This window comes from Plodia interpunctella, chromosome 3 (genome assembly GCF_027563975.2).
Source record: "Plodia interpunctella isolate USDA-ARS_2022_Savannah chromosome 3, ilPloInte3.2, whole genome shotgun sequence".
NCBI classification, from domain to species: domain Eukaryota; kingdom Metazoa; phylum Arthropoda; class Insecta; order Lepidoptera; family Pyralidae; genus Plodia; species Plodia interpunctella.
Genome location: NC_071296.1, coordinates 7,903,695 through 7,917,119, shown reverse-complemented (window position 1 = coordinate 7,917,119; position 13,425 = coordinate 7,903,695). Strand labels below are relative to the sequence as shown.

General features: G+C 36.2%; 1 protein-coding gene across 6 annotated transcripts in view; it reads right to left on the bottom strand.

Moving 5' to 3' along the window:
* The window catches only part of Rbp6 (RNA-binding protein 6), a 473,180-nt gene that overhangs the window by 39,700 nt on the left and 420,055 nt on the right, over window positions 1-13,425 (bottom strand). The window lies entirely within an intron of this gene.

Here is a 13,425-nt window from a genome sequence, read left to right as displayed (position 1 = left end):
AAATTGTTGCACTATATTTACATAAATATTACTATAAAAATAATTTAGAACTTTAAAAAAACAATGCTTAAAATGGACATTGTTTTTTTTTAAATAAAAACCTAAAATAGGACGGCTTTGGGGCGTCACAGCTCTAAATACTGGGAACACGCCAAAATTAGACATTATCAGGGACTTATCACACGAGTAAATACTTCAATCTCCAACACGTTGGGAGTTTAACTCGAATCACGTAATCTCCTGACGTCGCTGAAATTCGCGCTTTAAGTGGTAAACAAAACAAGTCGATCGGCAAGCCTGTCGATCTAGTACCCACTGCACCTTTCTAATACGACTTCATCTACACGGCTAACACGTCACCTATTCGAGTGGGTTTATTTCGAATCAAGAAATCCACTGGGTCTGCAAAAATTGATCTCTATAGTCCTAATCTAGGAGATGAGTGACTTACTTGTAGATATTATTTCGAAAAAAATGGTCAAAATGACGGATTGAATATATATTTTAGGAAGATTGGACGTGTTTATGCATGTATGATTTAATGCTCTGTATTTTTAACCACTGACGAAGAAGGAGAAGAGTTATAATTTTGACGTGTCTGTGTATCTGTATGTCTGTCCGTGGCATCATAGCGGCCGAACCGATTTTGGCCTGTATTTTTTTATTTGAAAGAGAATTAAATCGAGAGTGTTCTTAGGTATGTTTGGAAAAAATGTGGTCAGGCGTTTGAAAACCAACAACTCTTTTCTAGCAGATGAGAGGAAGAGCAAGAAACTTCGGACACTGCGGTTTTTTTAAATTTTAATATTAACAGTTTATTTCCAAAAAGTACGGCACAAACGCAAATAACGGATGGGTTCGGATTTTTTGGGCTGACATTGGGAAAATATTGCTTTTGGATCGAGTCTCGAAGGTCCAGCAGGTCTCAACCTAGTCGACCATACAGGTGTTGCCGTCGATCATTAATGCCGGCTATACACTATCGGCAAACAGTTTGCCAAATTGATTCCTTGATTTGATTTTCCTTGCGATAAATAAAATTTCTCGCGCAAACTAAACAAAATAATTAATTGGAAATAAAATAAATTGGAAATAATTAATAAATAATAATATATAGAAAATAAATGATCTACTCAATGGAATTGAATTAATATTAAGTAATTATGGACAAGTCAGCCCCTCTTCAATTGCTGCGCCCGTAACTTAATAAATGTTCTATTATAAAACGAAAGATCTGTTACTTACATTAAGGATGCAAATAAAGAATTGAGAACTACGCAATATACGTTTATTCGCGTCGGCAGTCTCAGTTCACCGATAGTGTGTAGTCGCCATAACGATTAAGAAACACACACGTGACGGGCGCCCTCTAGGACAAACAGCATTACCGGCTCCTACTGGCGGCGCTCGGCAAACAGAGGCGCCCCGATTATGCTGACATGCCTATAAAAAACCGGTCAAGCGCGAGGCGGATATGCGGATCAAGGTTCCCATGTCAACCTCTTGATTGGATGCATTATTGTTTGAAGATTTACTATTGAAACCTTATATTTCCAATTAGTTAACATTTACTTATTTTTTTATATATTTTTTCTAACAATTCAAATATTTATATATGAATATATACATTAATATTATTTAGTTAGTTAAATACATATCGCTATAAATCTTTCAGTTTTTCCAGCAGCTTGAAATCAGGTGAACGCTTTTAGCATTTAAGTCCGCCCTTTGCACTTCAATGAAGTTTAAATAAATATGTAACATTTATCTTTTTTACATTTAAAGAGGATACTGATGAAAGACAGAAAACGCTTAACAAAACCCATTTTACTTTGATACAGAACCCTAAAACTCACCGTCGACGACCTGCTTATTGCCCTCCGTGTATCGACCTTTGAAACACGAGATCGAGATCAATGTCACGAATCCCCGATGTTAATGAAGGTGACTAGAACATATTATCGTCTTTATACCCGTCAATCAATACAGGTCTAAACATTATACCTGCGATCTTTATAATCCGGCTCTGATGGCTGTTAATATTCAGTCCATCACCTTTCGAAGTGGCCTAACCATAACCAAACACGCGGTTGTAACTAGGTCGTACTTGGTATTTCACGCGCGGTCGGTCGGCTTTGGGTAGGAATCGAGCCGAAGATACTAACCCGTAAAGGCAAATAAGGGTTCAGTCGAGTTCCATAGATGACCGGATTTTCTTTATGCATTATAAGGTCGGCGCGGTATATCACGAGAATCGTTTCTGCGTTATTGCTTTCCCAATAAAAACGATTGGAAACAATCCCCACTTAAATAAAACATTGCCGGGAGACGTATATATGATGATGGTGAAACGTTTTGATGTTTAGAATAGAGATGTGTAGTATTTGAGTATTATGTAGTTGAGAACCGCGAGACGAAATCCTGCCTTATTTATGCGGGTCTGTAAACTGAATAAACTTTTGTATTCACTGAGGAAAAATACAAGTGAACATTTGGACACCTCGCGAATTTATTAATTTTAGCCGTTCGGGAATGATGTCGTCGGGTAAATAACAATAAGTGGCGAAAAAAGAAACTTGTGTACATTTTCTTTTGTATCATAGTTTTTTTATGTGATCCATTTTATATTTACTATCGTTCTCAAGACGGATCCTTTTGATTTGAATGAATTTTTTTTTGAAACACGTTCAGTTTTCTTATTTATATTAATCAAACCAAGTTAATTAGTAATAAGTTTAAAAATATTTACCGAGAGGAAATAAAGACTTTGAAGTCGGTACACAGCTTTATGTGAAGCAAGCGTCAACTGGCACGAGTGAAGTTATCTGCGGGCGCAGTGGCTAAGCAAATATGGAGCGAATCAAAGTAAATTAACTTGTTCTAAATAGAACATTAGCCCTCGCGTGTTTTGCCATCGCGCACCGTGCAAACACAATAGACTAAAACTTGGGAACGAAACGTTAAAAGAAAAGGGAGAAGGCATTGTCACTGACCACGTAAAAAGTTTTGGGATTCGTGTAGCCTTTGTGTGCTACACGATAAATGGGGCATTTTCGTGAAATTCGTCTGCGTCACTCCTCTGACAATAGACAAGATAAATCTTTACGTAAGAAAAGGATTTCGTAAACATAATTATTTGAATTCGCAATTGTAGCTGTGAAGCGCTAATGAAACTTTCCCTGCGACGGTCCGAGAGTTAACTTTATTTCTCCCTCCGGCTTCAATTACGGTGGATACTTACCTTTATTTTTTAGGAGGAATACTTTAATTAAATCTGGAGGCTTACAGGTGATTTGCTACCGAGTTTGGCTCTTCAGCCTTTGACAAATGAATCTAACAATGCATTGCACGGTCCATTGAGAATTGAAACTAATATTTTCTCTTGGGATTTTGTTTCATTCGATTGAAGTTAAATTAGTACTTATTTTTTCAGAACAAATTATAATCTATGTATACTTGATGTCAAGATTTCATTAATATATTCTAAGAGATTTATTTAATTCCATTGAATAAACGATTCCAGCGCGTCAACTAAATATGCATTTGCACCTAATATGAAGTAATATTCATACAAAAAATTGCTAATGCTTTTTAGGCTTAGCACATTTTCCTCAGCGAACGTGTTGAAATAAGGTATTCGGCTCACGTGTTTTTATTACTCTACAATTTATCCAGTCTCTGTCGAATATATCGAAAACGTATTGAGCCTGGATTCTTATTAATTCGTCCCAAGTTTGCACCTGCGCTGGCTCTCGCTATTTTAATAAAAGAAAATGGAAGGTTCGAAGCAAAGATTATAAATGTGTCTCACGATATTATATATCTCGATACATCTGTCGCGTACATGGGCTCCGGGGCCGTGGAGCGACCCCGCCCGGCCCCGGCAGTATAATCTGCCCCGCACTGTATGGAATACCGGCCGGTGCCGTTTATGGGGCTATAATAACCGTATAAAACGCGACTTATTGTAGGCGTCGATAACGAACGTTACAACCTTAGTCCTCCACTTTGTACCCTCCACGCCTCTCGCTATATTTTTTAATTTTTACGGAGTCCATAGTTACTTTTACTTATCTAACTGAGTTCGAACAAAGTTGATGGAAATATCTCATGTCCTCACTGCCGAATAAAAGTAATGTTGTATGGCAGTAACTAGCAAGTTTTCATTAGAAGTGAACTCAACAAGCACTCAAATGAGCAGGCGAAGTTGCCGGCCGCGCTCCAACGTCCAAACTTTTGTTATTGTTTCGCTTCATTATTGTAATACAAAATACGCAGCACAATAATTAAGAGATGCTCGGGAATTGTCCCTGCTGACGTAATAGTTGTGCAAAAGTTTTATCAACGTGCTCTGTCCTGACAGAATGTTTGCTTCATAAATAATTGCCGGATTGCTTCTGACTCCGGCTAATAATAACAAGTTAATCGTACTAGTTATTAGCGGAAAAATACTGAATTATTAGAAAAGGGAATTCTACGACGCCGCCGACGTTAGGCGATCAATGCTTATTAGAAACCTATTAACTGAAGCGAACCGTATTATTGGTACCAATACCGCAAGAAAGTATATTAATCGAACAAAAGTAATTGGGTTTTTATATTTGTGGCAAAATACACGTACCTAATCATCTCACAAATATGGAATACGTTTTCATGACCACAACGTTCCTTATTGTAATGTATTTATTATTTTAGTAAATATCTCAATTCGTGTATTCGTATATAAAATAAAAACACCTGAATTTATGATGCACGCAATGAATGCCTATTGAGATGTGTGTAATATCTGCCACAAAAAGTGCGGGTTCACAATTCGTCTTAAAGATCTTATTAAAGATTTATAAAATCCCTAGAAAACAGCAATGCAACTTGGTTTACATGAACATAAAACTATCTTCAAAGATAGTAATTTATTTTCCAAGTACAAAATATGAGTACTTTCCATAATAATGCGAAAGTAAAATAGTGTAAAATGTGTTCGCAGAAGCGAGCTCCCGTCCATAGAGACAGCGCGCGTGAGGCAATACTCCGAGATTACAAGGAGCTAATCTTTTGAGAACGCAAACAGTTTATCGAAATAGCTGTTCCGCAGTCGTTTGATGCCAAAACAAATATGTGCGCGCATCTAATGCATTCACGATGTCGAATCAAAATGCAAACTTTGGGCAAACGAACAAAATGCCGGATAAAAGCTGTTGCAGAAAGAATTGGCTCCTCTTCATTTTCTCCATTGTGAAGTTGAATAGAGCGGGAACAATCAAGTTTCTCGTACAACTGATTGTGTGGAGACAACCTTATTGTCTCCGCTCAGGTAAAATAGAAATACCACTCCGCCGCTACTTTTTGCTGCGAGATGCTCAACTTTTAAATTCCGAAACTCCGCAACTTGTTTATTGCTGCGCCGGGGCTCAAAGCCTGATGTGGGCAAGATTTACTCGATAAAATGCTTCTCGAGACGTATTTACACCAGAAATTCGAAGGAAACTTATCAAAAGGCGTGAAAGGAAATTATACCATAAATCAAACACATCGATTTTTTTAGAGCGGTATGTAACACGAGAAATATTTGGGAGAGTGGCCGTTAGGCCGCAACCGGCGGGACAATTTATCAAGGGCGATGGAACCCTCGTCCAATCGGTTGATAGCAATGCCATAAATATTTACTTTAATAAGATTCCGTCCTTTTTATTCGCGACTGCCTTGTTTTACGACACACTTTGGCCTGCGATTGCGACCTGTAGCAGCGTGGGCGCATTATTTCTTTTGCCCAACTTTCTAACGAAATGTTACTAAAGTCATACATTAAATTTTATTATAAGTCAAAATTAAAAAAGATAATTTCGTTTAAAGTTAAAATTTAATAAAAACCCGGTTAATTCAGTTAAAGGCGAAATTTCAATGGCGCGTAATCTTTTTATGTTTTCAGGAGGTAGGAAACTGGAAAAAATAAATTTTCCTTATAAATTTTGCGAGAGGAGTTATGATAGAGTGAAATTAGTGTAACTTGGAATTCTCGTAATTTGTTAACATCATTTTTGCGTCGAGATCGTTGGGTCGGGTCAGAGGTGGTTTGTAATTAGTGTTAGGAAAACAAGATAGCATAGTGTTCTTAGTGTTCGTTCGTTTATTCAACAGATAGGGGGATATTTTAGATAGTTAGTCTGGTATGATTGTTGCGGTCAGGGGATCGTCGCGAGGCGCGTAATCCGTAAGGAAGACGTGCCCGAGACGCGAGGGACGGGATTTGCGGGATCATCGGACACAAGACGGGAATACCCTTGTTGTGGTTACAACACTGCTCCTTGTCCATTGAACTGCTTGTAACATCCGAGCGATGGTCTAAGTATATGAATTACAAATCGGATAAACGGAACCAAGGATGCGCTCACACATTTACAATATTTTCAACAAAGTTTTGTCTTAATTAGTTTTATTGCTTGAGCGCTAAGTATTCAGGCAGTTATAAAAAAATTGCATGAATTTTATTTTTTTGAAAATCAATTGGAATTACCGATTGTCTAATCGGCATTGGGCTAGTGATGTGTATTCAAAATAGAGCTAAGGTATGATTTAATTTCGAATCAATTTACAAGATCATCTATATTCATCTCGTTAAGACGTGCAGGCTCCTTACGCGAAATTATAAATCAATCACGAGCTCCTAAATCCGAGTATTACATTCTCTTAATAACATTTTTATCTGGGATTATTCTTCCATACTTTGTGGAGAAAATCCGAAAGAGAAAGCGTGTAGGGTAAGGAAAGGTAATATAATACCGATAATATCGTTTTAATTGCGTATAGGGGTGGGGGTTGGTAGCATTGGGATGCGAGGAGCGAGGCGCGGACTCGCCTAGCTTTCGAATGAAGACGTGCGCGGAAGAGTTCGGTACGGTTCACTTGTTAAGACCGCAGCGAGAATCCAAATATTTACAATGGCGTTCGAAATACAGAACTTTGCTCTCGAATAAGAGCCATCTTAAAGTTGCTGGGTTGCCGGGGTATATTTCCTGTCCTGTGTGTGTGACCAGGCACCGTATATTGCAACGCTTGTTTGCCGAACACTACAGAACAGTTTTCGTGCTGATTTTGGCAATATAGTTGTTGCAGAGAACGCCCATCCAGTCGCAACTTTTACAGTGGAGTTAGCAGTTTTGAGGGTCAAATTAACTTTTTATTGCATTTTTGTTATAACTGAGCATGAGCGTTTATGGTTTCATAGAAAGATAACCTATTCAAATTATTAGCGAGTACTTGGTAAACATTGGTTTTTGAAGTAAAACTAAAATACCTTTTTTACATTCAATTTGTAAATTGCGCCGCATTTGGTTTATATTAGTAAATATTAATTATTTTAAGTGACGTTGTCAAACAAATTATGACGTAAACAAAATAATGTGGGTAAATTCAATAAACTTCGTAACAATGTTAAATCTAGGTTAATTGATAGCCCATCAAACTACAAAAGCGTTTTAATAACTGCCCACAATCAAAACTTTACACAAGTCAACGGCACTTGCACGAGTCAATACACGCACGGCCTAAAATAAAGGAGGGGTTTATCGTTGGGAGCGAGTAGTGTAAACATGTTACATCTTTAAGGCACTCATACCTGTTTCATAAAAGTATCGTTGAGCACGTTTCTAAGCCTCTAAAGGATAGATTTAGGCGGAATAACAAGTAACAACGGGCCGGGATGGCCGCGCTACGGTTTATTGTCTCAACATCTGTCGGGATATGCAAAGTGCGAGTCGTAAAACAAAGACTTGGGCCGATTACTTTACGCAGTTAACTCCCTCTTACACTCATCTTTATAGGATACCTGCGAAACCGTAATCTGATGACCTTATAACAACTCTGATTAAATAGTCTTATGGCTTTATAATAGTCACGAAGTCCACAAACTCTGTGTACAATTTTTCGCGGAAACTTTATGGACATTGTGAAATACTATTTCTGAGTTTATTTACAGCGTGGACTAACTGGTACCAGGGGTAAACTAAACATGCAATTTTTTACAGTCTTCATGAATTTTATTAGTGTATATTCAAGATTCAAACATTAATTTGAGAAGTGAAATTCAAAGGTGGCAGAATTTATTTATTTATACGTTTATGTACACAAAAATTACAGAAAAAAGTCTAAACAACAAAACAAGGGATCTAGTTATTTTAAAAGACCTATTTTCCAGTAGATCCGTAAGAGGAGAGGTGGTTTTTAGCGGGAGACTGCCGTGCGCGTGAAAAAATAAAAGCTAACTTACATAGAAAAATAATATATGTGAACATATATGGGACCATAAATTTGCTTCATGTTCTCGCGTACAGTTAACACCACAGCAAGCTGCCCAAAACCATTGCATTCGCCGATATTACCGTCGCACAATGTGTCATTTAAGTAGAGTAATTTGACATGCGTCGCTCAAATTATCAATGCGTAATCGCTTAGCGTAAATACGCACAGCACTTCATGACACCACTTGTTATGCTTTGTTATATTGTTTCAAATAAACAAACATGTCTATAAGATGTAAAATATTTGTATTTTAATCATTATCCCATAGCGTTATCCATTGTCTTTGTACGTTGGGATAAATGTGTCGATACGGGCTGTGTGGTGGTGTGGTGTGTCGGTATGTTTTGTCGAGAAAAAACAATTATGAAAATAACATATTTTAAGACTTTTTCAGACTTTGCAGTCAACGGTGCAACCATTATCACATATTAAAATATTTCCATGCCTATAATTTCTGACGCGTCATTTTATATTCTTTCAATACTGGCATACGTCATCGGAATCGTAATCGGTCTGCGTAAATACGTTCAGCACTCACTGCCGGCACTCAGCAGGTGGATGTGTGCGCAGCGCTCGTGTGAACAAAGCGGATGAGCGGGAATCGACTTCAAACACCGCTGCAAAGATTCAAAGGTTTACGAGTCATAGAGAAAAAATGGCGTTCGTTATTTCAAATTAAAAAAATAAAATTGTTTGTGTTTCGATCGTAAAAAAGAAACAAGAAGTTATTATTTTGAATGTCAATTGACTTAGCTTTTAGAATTATTTTTTATTTTTAGAACCAAGAGAATTGGAAATTCTTGTCAAAATGAATTGCGAATATTTTAAAGAGAAATTAGAACATGAAAACGAATAAATATTTATAACGTTGCTACTAGCTAACTATAAAATGTAAAACTAGTTTCTAGTTATATTATATTATTCTTTAAATTAGTTATTGCCGAGAGTTGTGGAGAAAACAATCATTATGAACATAAATTTCTAACAAATTGTTAAGTCAACGGCACTGAAATAAAAAGAAAACCAAATATATATATATATGTATATATATATATATATATATATATATATATATATAAACCATATCAAAATTCCTCTATCAAATTTAGATCGCTGCTGCAGCTTAAAAATCCTCTTTCGCATTTAAATTTGAAAAGTTGTCCGGAGCGTTCCACCCGTTGCCGGTAAAAGGGTATTACTTATGAATCAATAGTTAATGAGTATCAATGGGAGGCTTTTGAAACCGGCTGCCTCTGTGTGCATTCTCGGCGCATCATTAATATTGGAAGCCACTCCATTGTCTCTCGAGTAGCCTCTCTTTGTATATTACGCGACGACTTCTGGACGGAAACGAACTACTCATTTCCTTTACGTAAAACTTTCTCGTTGTGAAATATCGACAAGCCTCCGTTTTCTGATACTTGGTAATATTTTATATCAATCCCATTTAATAGTTCTACCTTTTGCTGCAAAGTTGCTTAATCGCTTGTTACTAAAAAAATACTCTCGTAAAATGTGAAATCAAAGCGCTAACGGAACGGTCCGCTTTTAAAACGAAATAAAAAAAATGGCACACAGAAAAACTTATAGACTGAATGTGGACTTTTAGCAGAAAAACGTCCTTTTCCAGTACGACTTGAAAAAGGACTAGGAGTGTTTTTAATTCGAGAAATCAAATTTATCCGCAAAAACCAGTTTTTCCCAGAAAAATCAAACTTCCAGTTTGTTTTACGAGCCGTAAAATTGTGAACGCGTATCCATAGAAAAATGACGGTTTTGAAACGAAAAAAACTGGGACTGGGGAATAAATGAAGTTACTCCCTTACTATTTTTCCGGTGGAACTATTTTAATTAAAGCCACTCGATTGGAAGGAGTTTATAGAGGGACAAATCGGGCGGGAGCGATAGATTGGGAATGTTCAATTTCGGAGGCTCTGGATGAAGCTCCGAGGCGGCTAGTAATTGTCGTGGTCATTAACGTTTACGATAATGACTCGCATAGGATAGGATTGACGCCGCTATCGCCAGCTCTGATATAACAAGCCCCAGATATCAGTCTAATCCCACGAATAACCGACTATATAGAGAAGTACACCGCTCTTCCAACGTTGTAATTCGCTATTTGGTTTCAGCGGTTAATAATTGATCTCGGCTGTGTTGTAAATGCAATATAGCATTTGTGCCTTATGAAACTGTAACAGAGGTGATATTGAATCGGAATGCTATCTCGTTGGCGACCACACGTGGATCTAGTTTAGTCCCGGTGGCTGTAATATGCGCATAATGAGATTTCGACTATGATTTCGGAACATTATGACAATGCTAGAAAATGGACCATGGAGCGTCTGAAAAGGTAAACTTGCAAATGGAATGAAAAGTTGAACAGGTTTTAATCAACTAAAATGTAGTCAATGCAAAGGATTTTCTGAAGTTTCTGTTAGTTCCAACTTCGTTCAAGTTTAGTGACATTTTTTCTTATTTGCAAAGTTTCCATTTCGATGTTTTTATTTACTCAAAGATGCTTCAATTTAAAATAACGAGTATTTTTATTAGGTATTGCGCGAGTTTTGAAACTTACGGTAATTGTAAGTATTTCAATTGATATGACCATATATGTAGCTCGATGAAGCTGTAGTTACCGCGCTCGCCTTACGATAGTGGCGGTTAAGTAACTTTTTCAGTATTCGGTTATTGGATGAATAACCATAATCAGCAGAGAATCATCTACACAAATGTTATACAAACTTATATTTGTACGCAGCCTGTACTTGAGATGAATTAATGATATTTTACCATTTTAAGCTCTTTCGTGCTTCAGAAGGGACGTTAGGACATGTATTCTCGTATTTGCAGTCGTTAAAATGCACTAATCCGCATTGGGTCAGCATGGTAGCCAACCAATCAAACTGTGGCAGGCTATGTTCCGTTCTCGATATTCATCCTTATAGAAGTGCAGTATGTAATGCAAGAAGTGCATCCAGCAGTGACTTGAGGGCGTCTAACACTTTTGTGGCCGCACGACGAGACATAACAGAAGTTTAATTGTACGCTATAGCAGTCGTGCGTCTTGTTTTTGACAACAATGATGATGCGTATTAGCTATCGAATTTAAAAGTTTGAAATTGTGGAATTGTGGAACCATTTTACAATATCTCATTATTGCACTTATAATCCATTCCATTGTTTTGCATCATGCAGGTCATTAAGGCAAGTTCGCTCGAAGAAGCTATCTACATGATCTGTGCATATTAATAACTTGGGATTATATGCACTTGCTCATAAGATGTTGGTATGTTTACGGTTAATGCTGCCAGACGAAATGTTCTGCTTTACTAGTCTCGTCATATATTTTGGCTTATGTCTTTAGGAAATAGAGTGTTATATGCTGAATGTTTCATAAGTGATGGTGGATTCTAGTTTAAATGTGGAACTAAATCAAATATATATATACTATGTAGAAAAATGGGCATTTTAATTTCTAAATACATACTGCCAATCAAGAATTTTTTGAACTGAAAGAATACTTGAAACTAGATCACCTACTTCACCAAAGTAAATTTTTCACGGGAACAGTAGTTTTTTTCGGTACTATAATGTTCTGTGCGATTTATATAAATTCCCGTACTCACTATATAAATACAACATTTTTAATATTATACAACTAATAATTAATTGTAATATAGTCAAAACTTTAAAAAATATTCACGAGAATATTTGCGTTACATAAGTAAAGAAAAATATATACGAAGAGCCAAGTTTCTACAGAATGAATATCATTTTAAAAGGCTTTCTAAAACGTTGCTTCCCGTGGCTGCCTGTGTGCACTGTGCGAAAAAACTGAAGGCCCAAGATGAGAAGGACGTCTGTAGTCTAAACATACCTTTGTAGACAGTAGGGTGCGGACATAGTGTAAACGGAGTGTTTATATTATGTTCATGACTTTAAATTAAAAATTGCGCGTTCAAGTTAACGCGTAACATACTTTACGAAAATCCCATTTAGGTATATTTACATGAATTTAAAAAATATGAAAATTGTTTCAAAGTAAATTTAGATTTTAAGCTTGGAGATATTCAAGCCTATCACTTTTAAATATAAAAGTTTAAAAAACCAGTTTTGTACTTAGTGACACGAAAATTTTGTTATTTATTTATTGAAGAATCTGAAATAATTTAAAAAGCATATGTAGTAGATATATTTTTAATTTTCTCTTTATACTGTTACTTTTTAAAATATCAGTAAATTTTAATGAATTAATGAAATAAATTTCCCAATTTTAGACTTACAAAACTGAAATAAATATCAAAAGTAAATAACAAAAGCAGATTATTATACTTTTACAAACACATCAAAAGTAGGTCACCTTGAAGTCATGAAATGTTCTCATATTTACAGGGGAAAATGGTATAATATTTATGATGGATAAGATTTAGCCAATTGGGTTAATTGATTTGTTATTTGACTTAGAAAATAGCGCGGCATGATGTAAATAAAAATATTATATAATAACCTATTTCTACTAGAATAATAAAATAATATAAATTCTAGGAAAATGGTACGTAAATATTTAAGAAAACAACCAATTCAATTATTTAGATTTGTTGATAAATTGAACTTTGAATAACTGAATTTTCAGCGCGTTTGGGATCATCAAAATCAAGTAAGTTACTTAACTTAATATTTAGGAAGTGAGATTCATCACGATCATGGCAAGTGAAAACTCCTAATCTTTGTCATAGGAAACAGGCGTGATAATACGTACCTACTCGTATATGTATGTATATTTATCTACCTCGTATCTCTCCATCACAGTGTAACACAGCCTTATCCCCTCCCCTCATCTCACCCCGTAATGATGCGTCTCAAGGATGCAGCTGAAGGCCTCCTCAACTTGTACCGCGGCATAATGATTTTTTTTAAAAGCAGTGTCACGCACGCGATGCAAATTTTGTGAAACTGCACGCTCATAAAGCCCGAGTTTTGTTTTTCTTCATATTTTGATTCCTAATTTTTCGCCTGTCTATTTTTGTCATTTTTAAAAGACGAAATTTTTACAAAAGCGTAGATACTTTCTTTTCATGAACGATAGGTTAGCAACCTATACTACCTACCTACCAACATTCCTATAGA